Genomic DNA, 20,634 nt, shown 5'->3' on the forward strand with positions numbered 1-20,634 from the left:
TGCCAAGATATTTCCAGTGCCTGATTTCAAACCTATGTTGTTGTTTATAGTGGTACCTGTAAAGACATACCCTAAGAACCTGTTGTCCTTAAGACATATTAAGAGCAATGCTATGCAAAGCTACTCACATCTAAGTTCTTTGGTTTTAATTGATAGACTGCACTAACTCTGTATAGGACTGCATTGAATATCTATTATGCCTGCTCATAAACATTTGCTTTGTAAGAAGTAAAACACAAAAGAAAAATGCATTCCAGTTCTTGTACTGTGGTAAACTCTATGAAGATTGATTATTTAACCACTATAGGGACATGTAACATTTGTCCCTAATTTGCTGTGACTAGTCATTTCATGTAGTTATACATACATTTGCTTATGTTTCAAAACAATGAATTACAATTTAATATTGTTCCCAAAAAACCCTCCAGTACATACATTTATGACAAATGAATTTATGGTTTAAATTATTACAGAACCTGAGGGAACTTTCTTTCACGATCAGTGGCATTTAGGAGAAAAGGAAAAGAGAAATGTGATCTTTATTCTAGAGAAATATAAAGTGTGATTTCTTGGTATGGTTCTGAGCCCTTCACAACTGAGCTTCCTGTAAAATAAATGACTAAGGATAAGCACAAAGTGGTTCATGGCATGCTCAGTTTGGGGACTACAGACCATCACAAAATTTTGACTCTAGCTGAACAGGATAGGTTTTTAGATGCAGAAGAATTCCCCTCCAAGAATGCTAGAGACACCAAACTTGCAGGGGATCTCAAGCTGATTCTTGGGGCCAGGGTAACTGAGATGACTATCTCCTCCCCCATCAGTTAAGATCTACCTTCGGGGGGGGGCTGTCTGTGCCTCCACTTTCATATGTAATGTGGGTGGTGACTAGAGACAGAGCATTTTCTGGCACCTTGCATCTGAAAGACCTGCCCCATTGAGACTATCCTGGTATATACTTTACTTTTTTGTAGGCTCCAGGTTAAAACACATCTATTTACCCAGTTGTTTAATTTTATCTTATCATCTTTTTAATATTCTATTTTATGAATAGACTAGGTTTCAAAGCCCATCTGTAAGGACAGCTTTTGAAGGGGCCGGGGAACCCCCCAGCCGCCCCCTCCCTGTCAACTCACTGGGCTCCCTGTGGGCCTGCTCTGAGGCCTGCAGGGGAGCCTCCCATGGCGGCCCCCCTCCCTGTTGACTCCCCTGTGGGCCTTGGAGCAGGCCTGGCGTGTCGTGGACATGGCAGGCCTGCTCTGAGGGCCACAGGGAAGGCTCCAACGCCCACCCCCCTCCCCGCTGACTCTGCTGCTTCCCTGTGGTTCTCGGAGCAAGCTTGGCACATCAGTGTAGCCTCACCCGGCCACCCCCCTTCCCGGCGATTCTCCAGCTTTCCTGAAAGCTTTGGTGGGGAGGCCTGCTGCGAGACCCTCATGGAAGCATCCCCCTGGATGGCCACCTACCTTCCGGGGCCATGGTGACCTTCAGGCAGTGAGGTAATTGGCCAAACGGAAGGTGCTTTGCGCCTTCTGATTGGCCCCTCTGTGCACGCCTTCCGATTGGCGCCTTGGGGTTCTGTATCCCGGACACCCCGCCCCCCTTAACCAATTATTTATTCTGCTCCCCAAGCGGTGTAAAGATTTTATGCTGCTCATGTGCAATGGCTGTTTAATACTGGTTTTAATTGTAAATCACTTCAGCCAGGAATCTGAAAAGATTGCATAGAAATATTCTAAATTAATTAAAGAAGAAAATGATAGTGCTTGGCACGTTGACCTTCTAAGAATAGGGGATTCTAATCTGGAGAACTGGGTTTGATTCCCCCCTCCTCCATATGTAGCCTACTGGATGACCTTGGGCTCTCTCAGCCTCACCTATCTCACAAGGTGCCTGTTTCTGAGAGTGGAATCAAAGGCACTTGTAAGCTGCTTTAACATTCCTTAGGGTAGAGAAAAGTGGAGTATAAAAACCATATCATCTTCTATAGCTAGCTAACACTCATGCCGTATGCTTACACTTTTTGCTATTTGACAATGACAATTAATGTATCTTTCCCAGGAAGGTATTTGCTAAACAGGTTGATAAATGTTTGGTGATTAATTGGATGTAACTGGGTTGGCTCAATTAAATCCAATTAAAATCATACAAACATAGAATATAAATAGCACCTCACCAGTATAAAGAGGAGTCTCGTCTTTAAATTCTCAGAAGGTAATGCTATTGCTTGACAGATCCATCTCAAAGGAGCATTTGGATCCTGACATATTATAGAAATATATAAATTGCTGGAGAGATCCGTGTTTCAGTTCTGTACAAGAACATGGCTGCACAAAGGCTTCAGTGTACAAGTAAGCTTGTATTGGAGCTCTTGCCTGCTCAGAGTTGCTGTCTAAGTCCAAGGGGCTTTTTGCACGGCTTCAAAATCGCACAATGGTTGCCAATTGGAAACACTATTGATTTGCCATAACGCACGACGTCGTAGACAATCTGCAACACTCCTGAAACCGATCAGCAAAAAGCGCTTCGTTGTAGCGCTTTCAGGGGAATCCCAAAAAGTGGATTCACCCTCCGGAAAGCGCTACACTCTTGCAAACAATCTGCAACACTAGCGATAAAGACCTGTGCGTTAACATTGTTGCGGTTTCTTCAAAGTCCCTCCTCCTGAGCCTGTCCTCCAAACTTCCGGCGAAGCGATCGCCATTTTTTTTTCTCCGAGCGAGCAGGGATAAACGCACCAGCGAGCCTCTTTCTGTTTAGAGGCTTCCCTGGCTTCAGTCCTTCACCTTTAGTCACTAAGCACAAACCACATAAAAGCCCGTTTGCTGAAATAAAGTCCCTTTATTTTTTACACATTAATTCAGACGAAAATCGGGCCCGTGAGAGGGGGGAGGGGATTTTTTTTTTATCACTCGAGGCAGCGTGGCAACGATCATACGATCAAACGACAGCTCACATTAGGCAGCTGGATGGGTCTCTCCGTTGCAACGAATCTACACAGATTCGTTACAATGGGTCTGTTTTTTTTTTTTTAAACCTTTCTTAAAGGGAAAGGGGCTGTTTGGGAGCATGCTAACGGCTGCCCATTGGCTGTTTGACGGCCAGGGGCGGGACGAGCTTGGAAATAGCGCTTCCTTTTCTGCCGAGACCGGAAGCTGTGGGAAACGCTACAAAACGCAACTGGATTCCACTACAAAGGCAGGTATGCATAACGACGAATTCCACTATTTTAAATGGCGATTTTTCGTTCAGTGACCAATTTGCAACAAAGATCCCGGTGTGTAAAGCCCCCAAGACTTTCCTTTATATGACATCTGCCAGTTTTTAATTTATGGTTCCAACAAGACACAGTCAAGGGCACATGAGTGTAACACAGCAACTCAGAGGCTGAGCTCTAAATTTGGAAGTTCCTGGTTCAAAACTCACCTCATTCAAGAAGCTGGTGGCAGTCTCATCCCCCATTTGAATATGAAGACAATCTAACAGGGCTGTTGTGAAGTTTACAAGATATGGGTTGGTGAAAAGCAAGAGGTGGAAAGGGTACAAGCCGTTTTCCTCTTATTTCTCCTCATCTTGGTGGTGAGGCTGAAATGAGATGATAACTGGCTGAGCTGCTGTGTTTAGAGTTATATAAAATTTCATGGGAAACTATCTCATGTGTATTATGTACTGTACAGAAGATCATCTGCTTCCACAAACTGTGGGTCTTTGGTGGTGACAAATGAAAGTAATTTTTCTGCATCTAACCTCTTCAAAAACAAATCAGCAGGGCAAATTGGAGACAGGCGATAACAAAGAAAATTCTTGCAGACAGCCTCGCTTGTTTTATTTATTTATTTATCATACTTCTATACCGCCCTCCCCGGAGGCTCAGGGCGGTGGTTGTTGTTGTTGTTGTTGTTGTTGTTGTTAGGTGCGAAGTCATGACCAACCCATTGCAACCTCATGGACAGTGATCCTCCATGCCTTCCTGTACTCTACCATTCCCTAGAGTCCATTTAACATTGCACCTACTGCTTCAATGACTCCATCCAGCCACCTCATTCTCTGTCGTCCCCTTCTTCTTTTGCCCTCAACCACTCCCAGCATTAGGCTCTTCTACAGGGAGTCCTTCCTTCTCCTGAGGTGGCCAAAGTATTTGAGTTTCATCTTCAAGATCTGACCTTCTAAGGAGCAGTCAGGGCTGATCTCCTCTAGGACTGACTGGTTTGTTCGCCTTGCAGTCCAAGGGACTTGCAAGAGTCTTCTCCAGCACCAGAGTTCAAAAGCCTCAATTTTTTGACGCTCAGCCTTCCTTATGGTCCAACCATCACAGCCATACATTGCAACTGGGAAGACCATAGCTTTGACTATACACACTTTTGTTGGCAGGGTGATGTCTCTGCTTTTTAGGATGCTGTCTAGATTTGCCATAGTTTTCCTCCCCAAGAGCAAGGGTCTTTTAATTTCTTTGCTGCAATCCCCATCTGCAGTGATCTTGGAGCCCAGGAAAATAAAATCTGTCACTACTTCCATTTTTCTTCCCCGTCTATTTGCCAGGAATTGAGAGGGCCAGATGCCATGATCTTCGTTTTGATGCTGAGTTTCAAGCCAACTTTTGCACTCTCCTCCTTCACCCGCATCAAAAGGTTCTTTAGTTCCTCTTCGCTTTCTGCCATTAGAGTGGTATCATCTGCATATCTGAGGTTGTTGATATTTCTCCCTGCAGTCTTGATCCCAATTTGTGACTCCTCTAATCCTGCCTTTCTCGTGATGTGCTCCGCATACAAGTTAAATAGGCAAGGTGACAGTATACAGCCTTGACAAACTCCTTTCTCAATTTTGAACCAATCAGTGATTCCATGCCCAGTTCTCACTGTTCCTTCTTGACCTGCATATAGGTTTCTCAAGAGATAGATAAGATGCTCTGGTATTCCCACCTCTTTAAGAACTTGCCACAATTTGTTGTGCTCCACACAATCAAAGTCTAACATGGTTTTAAAAGGGGATTGATGGACTGTAGGACCATTCTTAGCCATAGTAGTTGAATGAGGTCTCCCAGTCTGGAGCCAAATTACCTTCAATTGTCACATGCCAAGGGGCCATCAGCAGATATTGGCTATTCCCCCGTGGGCTTGGTTTGTGGGCTTCCTTGTGGCATTTTGCTGGCTACTCTTGGAAACATAAGGCTGGAGTAGATAGACCATTGTCTGATCCAGTATGGCAACTTTTGTGGTTTTAATTAAAGGGACACAAAATCACTTTCTCTTCCTCTTGTATCATACATGCCCCATGCCACTGTCTGAACTCCTGCCCTGATTACAATGTATATTTAAATAAATTCAGAATTTGCCTGTTATTGGATCAAAAGGTTGCATGGTGTATATGTATGTATATGTGTATGTTTTGGGGGTGGGAGTTTTCCTATAGTTACATATGCTTGTGAAACTTTCACTAATTAATCATACCCTTTGCATTTTCCAAGAAAAAATTTGTCTTAGCAGGGCTTGTTAGCACATCCTATGAACTGGGAGACATTAGTAGAACACATTGCCGTATGGAATGGCCATATTATCATTTTGATTTAAAAGCTGTCTGCAGTAATGAGCTCAGCATAACCTTTTGCCCTATTAGACTTCTACAAAGGAATCTATCTGGTCGAGGGTTAAATGTAGATCACACAACCACAAAATAGAGTCTGTACCCTTTCCTTTCAAACTGTTGTGGGAGGAAAAAGACTTGCCAAATCACACCTCACTTATTTTTTTTAAATGGTACATGTGGTTTAACTTTGCACCCACTTTTCCACTGGAAAGTCTAATGTTGGCACCCAAAGACACCTGCATTATATTAGCAAAATAATTTAGAAGCCAAACAATAGAACAAAAGAGGTGGACTCTCAGTTGGTTTACAGATGACCAGCAGAATCGAGATATCCATGGTTTAAAAATATAGTGATCTGGCTAGATGCAACTCTATCTGTGGGCTTGTTTGTTTGCTTAATGCCACAGAGAATTACATAAAATCCAAACATAGAAAAAGTCTTCACAGTGTAGTTAAAACTGCCAACAACATCTTGTTTTTATGTGTTGAACACCTGAACATCCATGTCTACCCATTTGACAAGGACATTTTTGTCATTCCACAGTAGCAAAACAAGTGCAAGATTTGACGTGGTCTGCACATATGGTCATTAAGGGCACCAAAGCTTGCTAGAGGGTCACCCTTTTTTGGCTCTGGATCAATTTCATGGTCTCAGCTGTCCAGATGATTTGCAGAGAACACCAGCAGAGTAGAGCAACCTGCTGTGAATCATCATCCAAATAATTTTTTTAAAACCTGGCAGTTGCTCCACAATATCCCATAATATTAAAAACATTTTAACCAGCATTAGCTAGTTTGTGTTCTTATCTTTTTATTTATTGTCTGGCTGATTAAAAATTACTTTGATGCGCTAATCTCCATTTTCCAATATATGCTTAATTGCCCTATGCAATATTAAGAAAACAGAATGGATTTTTGAAATAGCCATTTTCAGCTTGCTCTGAACTTCAATACACCACTCTCTTAGCATACCTTTGTGGATGACACTTGTCTATACAACACATGATGCACAAATGCATTTTGTCCTGCCCAACTTGTGGCTTTGGTGGGGGGAAAGCTGCGAATTACCATCTGTGACTCATTATGACTTGTTTTTCTTTTTATCCTATGTGCATCGTGTCTTTAGCCAATGGGTATGTTAGAAGTGGAGTGTGTTTTTTTAGTTGGGTTGACTACAGCCATTACCAATCAGATATTTTCAGTCTTGAGCCCTCTGCTGATGGAACCATCTTGCATACCAGAAATCTATTGTTTTTCTCCTATTATTCTGCATGAACACATTTCATGCTGTGAGTAGGAAAATTAGGCATCTAAACATGGAATAGAAAACATGCAGCATTTCTAGGGCAACCGTCTTCTTTAAAAACACACACACACTATTAAAGCCATTTTTTAAAAGATGCTAAGATCCTGAATGTACAGTAGGGTAATGAGATCACACCCCAGCCCAATTTGCTTCCGTATTTTCCTTTAAAAGAAAACTGGGCTGTCCTAAAGAGCTTTGAAACAAGGGTAAGATTATGTGAAATGTCTCTTGTGATGGCTTGGTGTAGTGGTTAGGAGCATGGACTTCTAATCTGGTTAGCCGGGTTTGATTCCTCACTCCCCCACATGCAGCCAGCTGGGTGACCTTGAGCTCGCCACAGCACTGATATAGCTGTTCTGACTGAGCAGTAATATCAGGGCTCTCTCAGCCTCACCCACCCCACAGGGTGTCTGTTGTGGGGAGAGGAAAAGGAAGGTGAATGTAAGCCACTGAGACTCCTTCGAGTAGAGAAAAGTGGCATATAAGAACCAACACTTCTTGTAGTCCAGAACAATACTCTTACTTCATTCAAATTTACCACCTTTATAACATATTAAATTAAAAATACTTTTTTTCTTCTTTCAGAAATAGAAAGCAGTTCTTTGAAATAAGGAATAGGGAACAAAGAAGAAGAGCTGGGTTTTTGTACCCCGTTTTTTACTACCCAAAGGAGTCTCAAAGCAGCTTACAATTGCCTTCCCTTCATCTCCCTACAACAAACACCCTGTGAGGTAGGCGAGAGCACAGAGGGAGAACTGTGACTGGACCAAGTTCACTTAGCTGGCTGCATGTGGAGGAAAAACATGGAACCAACCAGAATCTCTAGATTAGAGGTTACAACTCTTAACCACTACACCAAGCCCTCAATAATGCATGTGCATATAGCTAATATATGTAGACCAGACATGTGCAAAAATTATATAGGCATCCTTTGCCGGTCTTGGCATGAACCCAGTCAACTAACTTCTGACACACCCAGCAATTGTGAGGGGAACTGGCTCTTGACTGGCAACTCGAAGATCACTACTCAGTCAGGAAACCAGGCATTAGAAAGAAACATTTGTAATATTTAAGATATATCTTCTTAGGAAGGTACTTGAAAGACTTCCCATAAAACAAGCTTAGTGCCATCCAACTGAAATGAAGAATGATCATGGCAGAACTATTGATCCATGAAAAAACAGCCAGCTTGATGCAACAAGCACCTGAGATGTAAAACTATCGTCTGGTTCTAAAAAACTGCGGAGGGAGATGCTGACATCTGGGTAAGTCTGAACACAGACACACATACTTGGCTGAACTGCAATGCTACACCCAGAACTGTTGTTTCCTAAAACTCAGCAGACCTTCAGGGTGGCTTATCATGTAGCCTAAGAAGCTGTAGTGTACTCGAAGAACCAATTGATGTTGCAATGGGTATCCCTTTGGGACTCAGGCATGACTATCATTCCTGAGCATTTCCCCCAGTTGATGGGGAAGGAGGATAAACATTTTCAATAAACCTCAAGTCAGATATTCTACCTTGTGCGTATTCATTGTGGGTCTTCCACTTTGTGCATTTTGCAAGGAAGAGCAGTCAGAGCAGCACTAGTCAAGTCACCACTAGAGGAGGAGACATAATTGTCAGAATCATAGTAATGACACATAGCTAACCTTTGGTGTAAACAGGCATATTTTGTATTATATTTTATTGCTCTGGTGTAATTCTGTAATAAAATTACTACTACTACTATAACAACTACTACTACTACTACTACAAATAGCTCACTGTTGTTTACTTTGTACCTTCATTGTTAATGTTGAGGAGCTGCTGTCCTTCCTGTCATTCTACTGATACATTCTAGATTCTACTGAAACTTAGGGTTTGCCTGCTGTGTGCAGAATCACAGCCAGTGTTTCTGTTTTCTTTATTATGTACCTATCAGGAATGAACTGGAAGTGGTAATACCCTGTGATTGATTTGGTTCCCAGGATTTCCTGACTCTCCCGTCTCAGTGATACCCATCCTGCTGTCTGGTTCTGGTTCTCGTGCTTGTTAACATTAGCAACGAAGTCTCTCTTTGTGCTCTTCATAACAGTGTCATGCCACAACATGTCATGCCATTGTCCTTAAGCTGGAATTCACAATGGCAGAAGCTAGCCTTAAATGTCACTCAAGCATCAGTTAGCGAGGAGCCCATTCTCCACTTTTCCCTGCATTAATCTCCCACATTAAGCTGCTTAGACAACATGTCTGCTCCTGCTTGTGGTTGTGTTTTTGGCTTACAGGACAGGCATGCAACTGAAATGGCATTTAGTTGATTGCATCCCTTTAACTTAAGAAAAAGAAATCTCAAATAGACTGTGAATGTTGGTAAATACAATATGAAAGTTGTGAGTTATGAGTGACAGCCGATGTTTGCACCAGATGCTTCTGCCCTGTGATACAGGCCAATTTAACAAGCCTGCTTACAGCTGGTTTAGGGTATTTGAAGCCTCATGGCATAGCATATTGAAGCATATTCATGGTGACTTGAGGGTGCTTCCTGAAATGGATTTCAAATACAACAGTTTGGTACTATTACATATGAAATAAAAGGCAGCCATTGTGCTTCTGAGAAGCTGTTATGTCCTGAAGTAAGGAGGGATGGTGTCATTATCAGATGTTATAATGGACAGTTGATGACCTGCTGATGACCACAATTTTTAGCAGTCAGATTCATTGTGAAATTTACTAGGTGATGTTGGGCTAGTCTGTCTCTCACAGACAAACCTGCCTTATAGCCTATATACATTGCCCACTGAGTTCCTAGGAGAAATGGCAAGATAAAAATATGCCAATAAATTAAGTATAAGTCCATCACAAATCGTGGTGAGAGCACAGTAGTTTAGACATTGACTTGGGGAAGGAATTAAGAATATCTGAGATAGCTGAATGAGACCTGTCCAGAACAACTGACCCACCATTTTTTGCAAGTAACTTAAAACCTCATTGATAATATCATGGCTCATCTCCTCTTCCAATTTGTCTGTGTTGATCTATGTGCATTTAATATGGAATTATTTAAGTGTATTTTATTTTGTAAGCCACTGTAACACCCACTGTGGGTGGAAAAGCAAGAGAAATTTTTTAAAGTTACATGGTATAGGACAGGCCTAGATGTGCTGGACTAGAATCTGTGACACCCAGATTTGAATCCCCACTCTGCCATGGAATTTCAGCAGGTCACCTTGGCCATTCCTTCTTTCACAGCCAAACCTACTTCACAGGGTAGTTGTTGTGAAGGTGAAATGAAGGAAGGGAGAACAATGTTGTAAGCCCAATTGGATCCTCATACAGAAAAGAGAAGGCTAAATATTGAAATAATTAGATTGGGATGGGAACCAACTGGAAAAATGTGGTCCATGTCAATTCATAGCTGGACCACAAACTGAACCGAATCCAACATGGAGGTTTGTTCATGAACCAAACCAGTTTGTAGTTCTGTTTTGTGAGGAACAGAAAGCAGGGGTCTAAAGATCCTTTGAGACTCTTTTAACCCCTGCTTTCGGTTCTGGTGACAAACTGCCATGTATTGCTTTAAAAGTTCATGAATTTCAGTTTGAGGACCAAAAACACCAACATTCATGATGAATTTTGCTTTGTGATTGGGTTCATGCTCATCCCTATAAATAGATTTGATCAAATATTGGAGTAATGGCTCTGAGATTTGTCCTGTGGTTAAAGTAAGGGCTATCAAATTCAGAATAATTATCATTTTTAAGAAAAAAATTCTTACAAAACTCACCTTCAAAATCTTTTTTGTTTATTTGCTAAAATAGGAAAACAGGTTGACAAATATGAATGCATATACAAATCCTTCCAAATGGGTTCAGAGTTCATGTTGATTACATTTTTGAGAATTTAAGATTACAACATGTTTAAGTCACTTCATCTCAAAATACTTATTTCGTTTTATGTTATTTTCCTATAAAAATATACCTTTTTAGGGGGATGGATTTTGACATGCTGTAAACCTATGCATATTCTTTAAATGCTGGAGGGGTTTTAGGATTTGTAGGTTCCTGTAGCATCACAGCCAGTTTAAGGATTTCACAGGGTCCTAGCAGAGTACAACTGCAATGGGATCAGCCAGACTGGGGGTGGAGCCCCTCCAATAGAAAGGGGTGCCACTCTGTGTGCCCTTAGAGAGGGAAAAGGAGTAGGAGAGAGGCTATGGCACTGTGCAGGGCCCCTGGAAGTGTGGGGCTCATAGCATATGCTCCATGTGCTACATGGATAAACCGGCATTGTTTCAATGTAGTCATTCCTGGCAAAAAAAATTCTTCTTTGCCTTGTATGGACTGGATCCGCAATACAGTTCCGCAAAATACAGTTCCTTGAGAGCTCAGCATAAGAGATACTGTGAAAGACATATTCTTTGTAAGGTTTCATCATCCTCTTCATGCCAGAATTTTTGATTATAAGAAGAACAGTTCTAGATTTAGTTTACTTTTCTTGCGCTAGTATGAGGTATAAATCGGCCCTTCTGTGAGCAGAAGATACCTTCATGTGGATTCAGCCCAGGTTCTCTGTCCCATTTAATCCAATTGGCTACAGCAACCTATGTGATTACTGTCAAAGATAGCATGAGAGTGCATCTTAAATGAAGACATCACAGATGCCTGTAAACAAAGTCATTGGGGGTTGCCACAGCCCGTGTATACAAATGAGACCAAAAGACCACAAGGGCAAAGAAGGAGGAAGATGACACTGACAAGAAGCAGCAGCCAAGAAGACAAACAGAAACTGAAATCATTGAAATAGTATTCAGCAAAGTGCTAAGGAAACTTGGCTGTGTTCAAAGCCATTATTCTGAGGCAAATATTGAATAAGAAAATATTCAGCGCAGCTCCATGTAGTAATTTTTCAGCACTCAATGAGACTATTTGAAAACACTCTAAATTTAAACAAAAAACCCTCTCAAAATGTTCCACAAGCCATCTTCTCTCAACCCTAACCTCCCAGCAAACAGGTTGTTCAAAGAAATAAAAAGGCAGTATCCTGAGGCAGGAGAGATTTGAGGTGGCAAATGTGCTTGAGAGGGATAAATGTGATCTTTGGAGGAGGAACCGCCACAACAATGAATGGCACATGTGCTTCTTTCAGATAGAGGTGGGCTGTGGGGGATTCCCAGCATATGGAGTGCCAGGCATTCTCAGCACCCTAGGGATGGGGACAAAAGAGCAGGGATAATATCAGGCAGCTATCAGAGACTGTGGAAAAGACGTCCTATGTGCTGTCAGAGCCTGGGGATGTAAGGCCAGGTCTGGGAGTCTAGAAGGAAGGTGTTACTCTGATGTCGGGCCCCTTCAGGTGCTAGAGAATAAAGACTTCTGAGAGGGAGAATGAGACAGTAGATGGAATGATGATGTTAATGATGAAAAGAAAAGCCTAACTGCATTTATAGGGTGGCCTATAACTTTTCAACTGCTAATGAGTAACCAGTGCTAATCAGTCCTGAATTTAGTTCCTGTATCGGACAAAATATCCCGTATGCAAATATACAAAACTTGATATAGCCAAAGGTGTTTTGGAAGAATGTGAAACTTAGATTTCACACTGAATTCAGCTGGATTTCAAAAGTGGTTAATTCAGACTGGATTATACTTACATATGCATTAATATGTCCAAACGGATACATAAAATAAACACACCCATACATAATTAATGTTAGTTCTGTTTGTCTGTAGTTTAGCTCTAAAGCAATGCAATATAGCTGAAAAGATGCAAACCACCCAATCTATAATTGACTGACAGTGTCACCACTTGCAGTTATTTCAGTTTAATATCACTGAAATCAACGGGTTTAGATTGCAGTAATTACTCCTGGGATTGCACTGTTAATTATTCCATCTCATATGAGCGTTTAGTTTATATCCAATGGTTTTACCACTCACTCTATTCACTGTTCTGTCCATAAGGAGTTAAATAAGGGAGGAATCATACTTTGCAACAGTGATAAGACTGAAACATACCCACTATGGTTTCTTCCCATTCATGAGAAAGAGCCCCTGTTGTAATATTAGGGATGACAGAAGGCTCGCAAACAGCCATTTGAAAAGCCAACTCACGTTGTTTTCAGTGTTCATTTTCTGTTGAGATGAGTACTTCATTTGATCTGCGTATTATAGCCTGGCAATTTGTTTGCAATTCCAAATTTTGTGGCTGTACTGCAGCGGCACACAGCTGGCCATGTGGCTACTGACATATGCTCCCAATTTGCTCAGATTACAGATGCTCCAGGGTCACCATGGACAGGTCATGTGTGCTTTTAAATCAACTATGTTGGAGTTCATGTGCTGCTTTTACACCTGTGTCATTGGCCCCATTCATCATGTTGACTCGCAGAAGGCTGACAGCAATGAACTACAGTTCCCAAGTGGCAGTGCAACAGGATGTAAAAATCTTGTGATCCAACATGCTCAGGCAGGCAAAATGTGCAAGCTATGCAGCCTCCACTACAGCCCACATATACCCATTAAGCAGCACTGAGACAACCAATAGAACCTTCTCTTTTGTATATTAATTTTCCTTTTCTGGGAGGTATTTTCAGTGCGACAAAGCAGTACAAGAACACCCATAATGCAGAATATTGTCAATCTGGTTTCCATGAACAACCAACAGAGTCCAAAGAGGCAAGTTTCTAGCTCCCCACCACAGAAGAAAAAAACACAGAGGAAGGAGTAATGAGAAAAGTCTTATGAGGGTATCCATGCACAAAGCACTTACAATCAAATGACAGACAATTCGGAATGTTTTTTTTAAAAGAGTTTGTGTGGTTGAAGGTGCTGATTACAACTTGAACAGAAGAGTAATCAAACATTCCTGGGTAATACACACATAAGACTTTATTCATCCCCTTGTATGCCAGCATGAGTGAACTCTATCCAACTTCTCAGCACATGATGACACCAGTGTGGTATCATACAGATGTGTGGCCACTGATTCTGGACATCAGGTTCACACAAACACACCGAAGGGGACAAGTGTGCACTGGAGGCAGATAGGACAAATGGGAAGATGTTCCCAGCAGTGCTGAGTTCTATGAACAGGTCTGTTGGTGCTCAAAAACTAAATTGATTGCACACAGCAAGATAGAAGAGCCAGTTTGGTGTAGTGGTTAGGAGTGCAGACTTCTAATCTGGCATGCCAGGTTCGATTCTGCTCTCCCCCACATGAAACCAGCTGGGTGACCTTGGGCTCGCCACGGCACTGATAAAATTGTTCTGACTGAGCAGTGATATTAGCACTCTCAGCCTCACCCACCCCACAGGGTGTCTGTTGTGGGGAGAGGAATGGGAAGGCGACTGTAAGCCGCTTTGAGCCTCCTTCGGGTAAGGAAAGGCAGCATATAAGAACCAACTCTTCTTCTTCTTCTTCTTCTTCTTCTTCTTCTTCTTCTTCTTCTTCTTTTTCTTCAAGGGGTTCCTTCCAGCCAGCCGTGTCAGCCTAGAACAAAGACTGATCATGAGGAAAACCAATCAAATTCCTGCCTAGATACTAATTGCTTTGTGTTCTACGGACGGCTTTGGAGAGATGCTAACCTTTTCAAGTGCTAAGTGAGCTGGCTTTATAGCAAAGTGTCATTGTTCCAAAGACAGTCAATAATGCCTCTCAGAAAGACCTAATCTAATCTCGGATACAATGCACACTGAAACTTCAGAGAAAATCATTTGAAACCTAAATTGATCATGACGATACACAGAGATGATAGATATATTGTTGGTATAATTGCAATGGAAGATACTGAGGCACTCATCAACCATCTAGCCATCGCATGTGGAATGCAGATAAGATTACTGGGGATGAAGAGAGGTAGGATAGAGTATTGCCTCATAGGAAATGGGATTCATGAACTAGAGTATGAAGGAAAGGCATCTGGAAGAAATTCTAGATGTTAACTGTAGAAAAGGTATAAGTTTTCATGTGCACAAGAAAGCTTTTACCTTGCATAAAACTTTATTGGTCTTAAAGGTACCACTGGGCTCAAAATTAGTTCAGCTGCTTCAGACCAACACAGCTCCCCACCTGAAATGACAGAAAAAATAAGGGGGTGATGGTATATCAGTATCTCTGACATCTCAGGATGATCCTTCAAGAGGCACTACAAGGTTAACTCTTCCGTACTCATATGTTAGTGGGACAGTGCCATGGTGAGCAGTTGACAGCACAATTGGCATATTTACTCAGAAGTAAACCCCACTAAGCTTAACAGTGCTAACTTCCAGTCAGGTGTTCATGCGATTGCAGCCGCAGGGGCTCAAAGTCAGCTGGATCCTATCATTCTGCTCTGCTAAAAAGGGACAGGCTGTGACAGAGGCTTCCTCATTTAGCAGAAGGGCTTCATCGGATGTAAACCGAAGTAAATGATAAACAGATTTGAATTGCCTAGACCCTCTTGAAAGAATAAAAATGAGATGCATGTATCCAAAGTATAAAATTTATTTTTTTATTGAAATAGCTATGCTAGCAGCTGGTATAAATTAAGAAGTGTTGCATTAGTTGCCACAACTGTTCAAAGAGAAAGAAAGAAACGGTCAGAAAGAGAAGCACAGGTAGAGAGGACAAAAGACAGCCTAAGGAAAAGAGAATAGAAGAAACAATAAACACAGAATGGAAATTTTTAAAGTGACAGTTGTTAAAAATGAGACAACAGTGCCAGGGTCATGGAGGAAGCAGTGGAAGGAAGTGGATGGAGACAAGAGGAAATAGTAGTAAATGAAGATCAGGAGAAAGAGGATGAAGAGATATGAAGAAAAGATAACTGCAAATCAGAATCACTGACTCCTCACTGCATGGCAAGACTCTGGCTATGCTGACAGGCTATCAAAATGTTATGGACCAAAGACTCCCACAACATGAGCAGTTGCTAGCCATTTGTCAGAAGGGGTAGAGAAGCTGAGAAAGGATATCTATCTCAGATGTACCATTGCTTCTTTAGCAGAATTTGTGAAGCAGCTCTTAAAAGGATGCAAGTGTCGGTGGTCAGAAGAAAATGGGATAACTAAATTTACAACAGCCCCATCTGAATACACCTGCCTTGCTGAGCATAATACAAATCGAAGCACTTGCCACAGTGGTGTAGTTAGGTAATTTTAGACTCTGAGCTTCATAGCCTTAAGCTTCTTTCTTCTTTCCTGTCTGGATGGGGTGCAATTGACATCTGCACCATTGCCCAGGAATCTGGCGGTGATTTTCGATGCCTCGTTATCTATGGAGGCTCAGGTCACTAAGGTAGCCCTGATGGCATTCTTCCACCTGCGCCAGGCACGGCTACTAGTGCCCTACCCTACCTGTCCTTGGAACACCTGGCCACAGTGATCCATGCAACAGTCAGTTCCAGATTACATTTCTGTAACTCGCTGTTCACGGGCCAAGGCTATGTCTTTGACATAGAAACTGCAAATGGGACATGTCCAGCCTTTGCTGAGACAGCTGCACTGGCTGCTGGTTTGCTTCCAGATCAAGTTCAAGGTATTGTTTTTGACCTTAAAGTCTATACCTACCTGCAGGACTGCTTACCTGCTTATGCCTGTCGCAGGGCACTTTGCTCTATGGGTATGAATCTGCTGGTCGTCCCGAGGCCCTGGGAGTATGCCTGACCTCAACTAGGGCCAGGGCTTTTTCAGTCCTGGTCTCTACCTGGTGGAGATTTGTATTTTAACCACCATTGATTTCTGATTGGGATTTTGGGGTGTTATGTGATTTGGTTTGATGTTTTTAGGGTGTTTAGGGAGCCTGGGATTTGAGGTCCTGGACCTCTATCATGAAGCCAAATAGCCAGAAGGTTTTCATATCCTGCTTTTCTTTACCTTAGGGAGTTTCAAGGCAGCTTACAATTGCCTTTCCTTCCTTGTTCCACAACAGGCACCTTCTGAGAGAGTTTTACGAGAAACATGATTGGTCCAAGGTCACCCAGTGGGGCTCATGTCCTTGGGTATCTTTAGGCAAATAAAAATGTCACTGATCCCCCCTACCATCATTTTGTCCTAACGTATGCTGTGCCACCCAGCCATTCAGAGAATTAACCAGCAGGGCACTGCTTCTCATTTTTAAAATCTGTCATTTTTTTATGACTGTTACCTAGAGCCTGGGCAACCAGCAGAGAATTAGAAAGTGCTCTATCACCTAGCCCATAAAGTGCTGAACTGAGTCTGTGCTGGGCATCTCTTCCAAAAGTACAAACACTAGCACTATGACATTTATACAGCCTAAGTAGATGCCATGGTAATCCCCCCCCCCTCCTGCTGCCACTGCATGCAACTGGCTAGTTTAGCCAGATGGTTTGTTGCTGGGGTCTTTTTTGGGGGAAGGGGAAGGCAGTGAAATGGATGGAATGGACTATTTTTCATTTGACTTGGATTAATGCAACTACAATCGAAGTCTTGAAAACGTCCGATTACATTCAAAACAAAAAGAAGAGGAAACAGCCCAGCTCCTTCGTAAGGGCTCCGTTGTGTTTCCTCTCTGTCAAGCTGCGGAGTGCTGATGATTAAACTCCCCTAAGGGTTTTGATAATATTGCTCAAATATCTATTAAGGAAAATTATTAAGTGGTAAATTAAGACTTAAAGTTCTGTCGCAGACAAAAATTAAGCAATAGGGAAGAAAAAAGAAGAGGAAGATATGACCAATCTGCTGCATGAATCAGCAAACATAATGGTGGGCCGGCCCTGTGGGATAAATGCTGTGGCTGGTGTTTCTAATCAGTTTGGGGAGGATAAAATTAGTACAAACTAGTTCTGCAGTCTTATGACATATATAGCCAAATTAGAACGCTAGATATTGCCTTGGCAGATTGAATTCTGTTTCCTTCTGTACAGTAATTCGCTTTGGAATGTGCACATTAAACTGCTCATGCACTCTGATGAGAAGTGAATTAGTTGTAAACTTCTCCAATCTTGGTGCCATTGTGGACAGGCGGCTCAATGAAGACATCTCTTCAAATTCAATAGAGAGAGGCAGTCAAGACTGTAAATTAGATGTTAGGCTACATGAAGAAGGAAACTGATATAGTGCAGAAAATATTATTCCATTATACAAATCAATGGGGCAAACTCTTTTTGAAAGCTGCGTTTAATTTGGTCCCCTAATCTACAAGGAAGTCGTAACAGAAATGCCATATAAAGCAAGAAGAGACAAGTCTATGGGGACATGAGAGAGATTTGGTAGTCTCTAACAATGGAAAGCAGGCTTATTTTTTAAAATCAAAAGAGTATATCAATATTGTACCATTCAGTCAGGGGTTCCTGGCCTGAAATGGACCCAGGGAATTACTGTTTGCTCCAATGGCATAAGAAGTTTGCATGCATTCCTCAGTTTAGCTACATGGAAGAAATTGTGATTCCCTGGCCCACTTCAGGTTAGGAAAATGGGACAGTGAGAATGATTATACCTTCTTTCTCTTTGTGTTGTGGTCCTGATACAAATTGAAACAGAATCACACAGAGCTGGAAGAGACAACAAAGGGTCATCCAGTCCAGCCCTCCCTCCCCACCTTCTCAGGGACTTAAAAAGCATAGTCCTGACACAAGTGCTCATCCAACTTCCTCCTAAAAATTTCTAACAGACTCTACCACCCTCCAAGGTTGCATATTCCATCTACAAACAGCACTCACCAGCAGAAAATGCTTTCTAATATTTAAGTGGAACCTTCTTTCCCATGTTCATAATCCTCATCTCTAAACAAGTTGGACCCCTCTTCAACATGTTTGCCTTTTACGTAGTTAAACGCAGCTATCATATCACCCCTGCCCTCCTCTTCTCCAAGCTACACATACACTTTTTGTAAGGCATGGATTCCAGCATCATGGTCGCCCTTCTCTGAATGTGTTCCAACTTGTCAATGTCCTTCTTGAACTGCAGAACTGAACACAGTTTCTAAATGAGGTCTAATTGGGCCACAATGCATCTCAAAAAGTTGTTGGGAGTAGCAAACATGGACTCCCACATGTGTCTGATTTGGTCTTAGGATTGTGATGTGTATTTCCTTGGGATTATCCTACTGAACTGAACAAGCTTTGCTGTAAAAATAAAAACAGTAAATGCTACAAAATAAAAACAGGAGGAGATTTTAAATATATTAACGATCTTTTTTTCTCTCTCAAATCTATATAAGCTAAATCTAATGAATACTTCATAATGGGAAAATGCTGAATTTTGCAAAATAATTATTAACCTGAACCTCGGTGAGTCCTTCGTTATGTCTCTGTTTCGTATTATTTTCTTCAGTCAGCAATTGATGCCTGCCCATAAATGAGGAAGGAATATAGAAGATTAATAGATACCATCCACATCATATTATTTAATACAACTACACAGGTTTGAAAATTAGGTCAAAGGAGGATGGGAAAATAATGATCCATTACCAAGACTGCGAGATGCAGAATTGCCTAATCATAAATTCTAAGTCATCTGCTTTTCTCCATTGTCATTGCAATGAATCACCATCACTAATAAACAGGGAAGTCAAATAACATCTTATACTGCCTGGATAAACTGGTTGCCATCTGACATCTGTCTTCATTAGCAGGGTAGTAATAATGAAAAATACTTAGCTCACAGTATCTGGAATAGGCCAGGTCGCCTTTAATTTATATAGTTAAGTAGATTATGTGGCACAGTGTCCTCCTCAAAGTGACACTGCATCGCTATACAAAATGGCACCAGTGGATAAGAGCCAGTTACATGGTTCCAAACTGTATCAAAAATTTGCGTGATTTCTGAAATAAAAGACAATGGGATTAACATGGGCATGTATTAGCAAACAGCTAGCTGCCAGAGATTGTAATCTTTACAATATGATTTTTATGAAAAAGAATAAATCATTCAAAGAAAGTTATATTGGATCCATTGAAAAAGACTCGAAGCATTAGTTGTTTTAATATGAGCTCGTCTCTTCTTAAAATTTCATTCTGAACAATCCCATATGTAATAAAGTCAATGAATGATGGTGTAGATCCTTGAGCTACAGCATAAGATTAAATCAGTGAGGGGTGAATAACCATTGATTAAACAGGATGGGAAGCCAGTTCTGCGAATCAATTAAAGTAGAAAACTTTTAGTTGCCTTAACCAGTTCTTAACTTGAACTCTCATCTATACTGTTCTGAGGACTGCAGTTTATTAAAAAACCTGGGTGCCATTCAGACAACATAGCTTTGAGGCAAGCTTCCATCATTTTCAAATATTTTCAAATATTTTGAACCCAGAGTAGCGTTTAGTGGGCTGTGCTCAATATTGGCTTTCAACAGTGGCCCAAGAAGCAAAGCAGAATGTCAGTTATGAATGCTTACGAATTAGAGTTTCACTTCAAGCAAATTACATATGTTGCTTAAACATATGTGTTCTAGAGATGTCCCTTCTAGGTTATTTGGTTACAAAAAAATAGAATGCTGCCAATATCCGAGAGGCAGACACTCCCAATAAACTAACAAAGAACATTATTGTCCTACAAGCATACCATGATAAATGGTTTTAATATCTAAAGATCTGTGGTTTTCCTACTAGTATTTGAAAACTGATTGAACTTGTATGTACAGCTTTGGGAATCCCAGTTTCCAAAACCCTTCATAAATTTTATTTCTTTCTTTGAAGAGATGATTCTAGATGCCCCACATATTCTGCCATTGGATTTGGTTGTTGTTGTGGCCATCACATTTTTAAAACATGAATTCAGCATTATTTTTCCCCTGGCAAAAAAAACACATTCAAAAACAACAGAAA

At 41.4% G+C, this 20,634-nt stretch overlaps 1 long non-coding RNA gene across 1 annotated transcript; it reads right to left on the reverse strand.

Moving 5' to 3' along the window:
• Nucleotides 1-10,733: 10,733 nt before the first annotated feature.
• On the reverse strand, nucleotides 10,734-19,615 carry LOC143828675 (uncharacterized). Its single transcript, XR_013227823.1, has 3 exons — nucleotides 19,089-19,615; nucleotides 14,858-14,939; nucleotides 10,734-14,360 (listed from the first exon to the last, which is right to left on the reverse strand). It is a non-coding gene; the product is annotated as an uncharacterized LOC143828675 (long non-coding RNA).
• Between the last annotated feature and the right edge of the window lie 1,019 nt (nucleotides 19,616-20,634).

Source organism: Paroedura picta, chromosome 2 (genome assembly GCF_049243985.1).
Source record: "Paroedura picta isolate Pp20150507F chromosome 2, Ppicta_v3.0, whole genome shotgun sequence".
In the NCBI taxonomy this organism is placed as follows: domain Eukaryota; kingdom Metazoa; phylum Chordata; class Lepidosauria; order Squamata; family Gekkonidae; genus Paroedura; species Paroedura picta.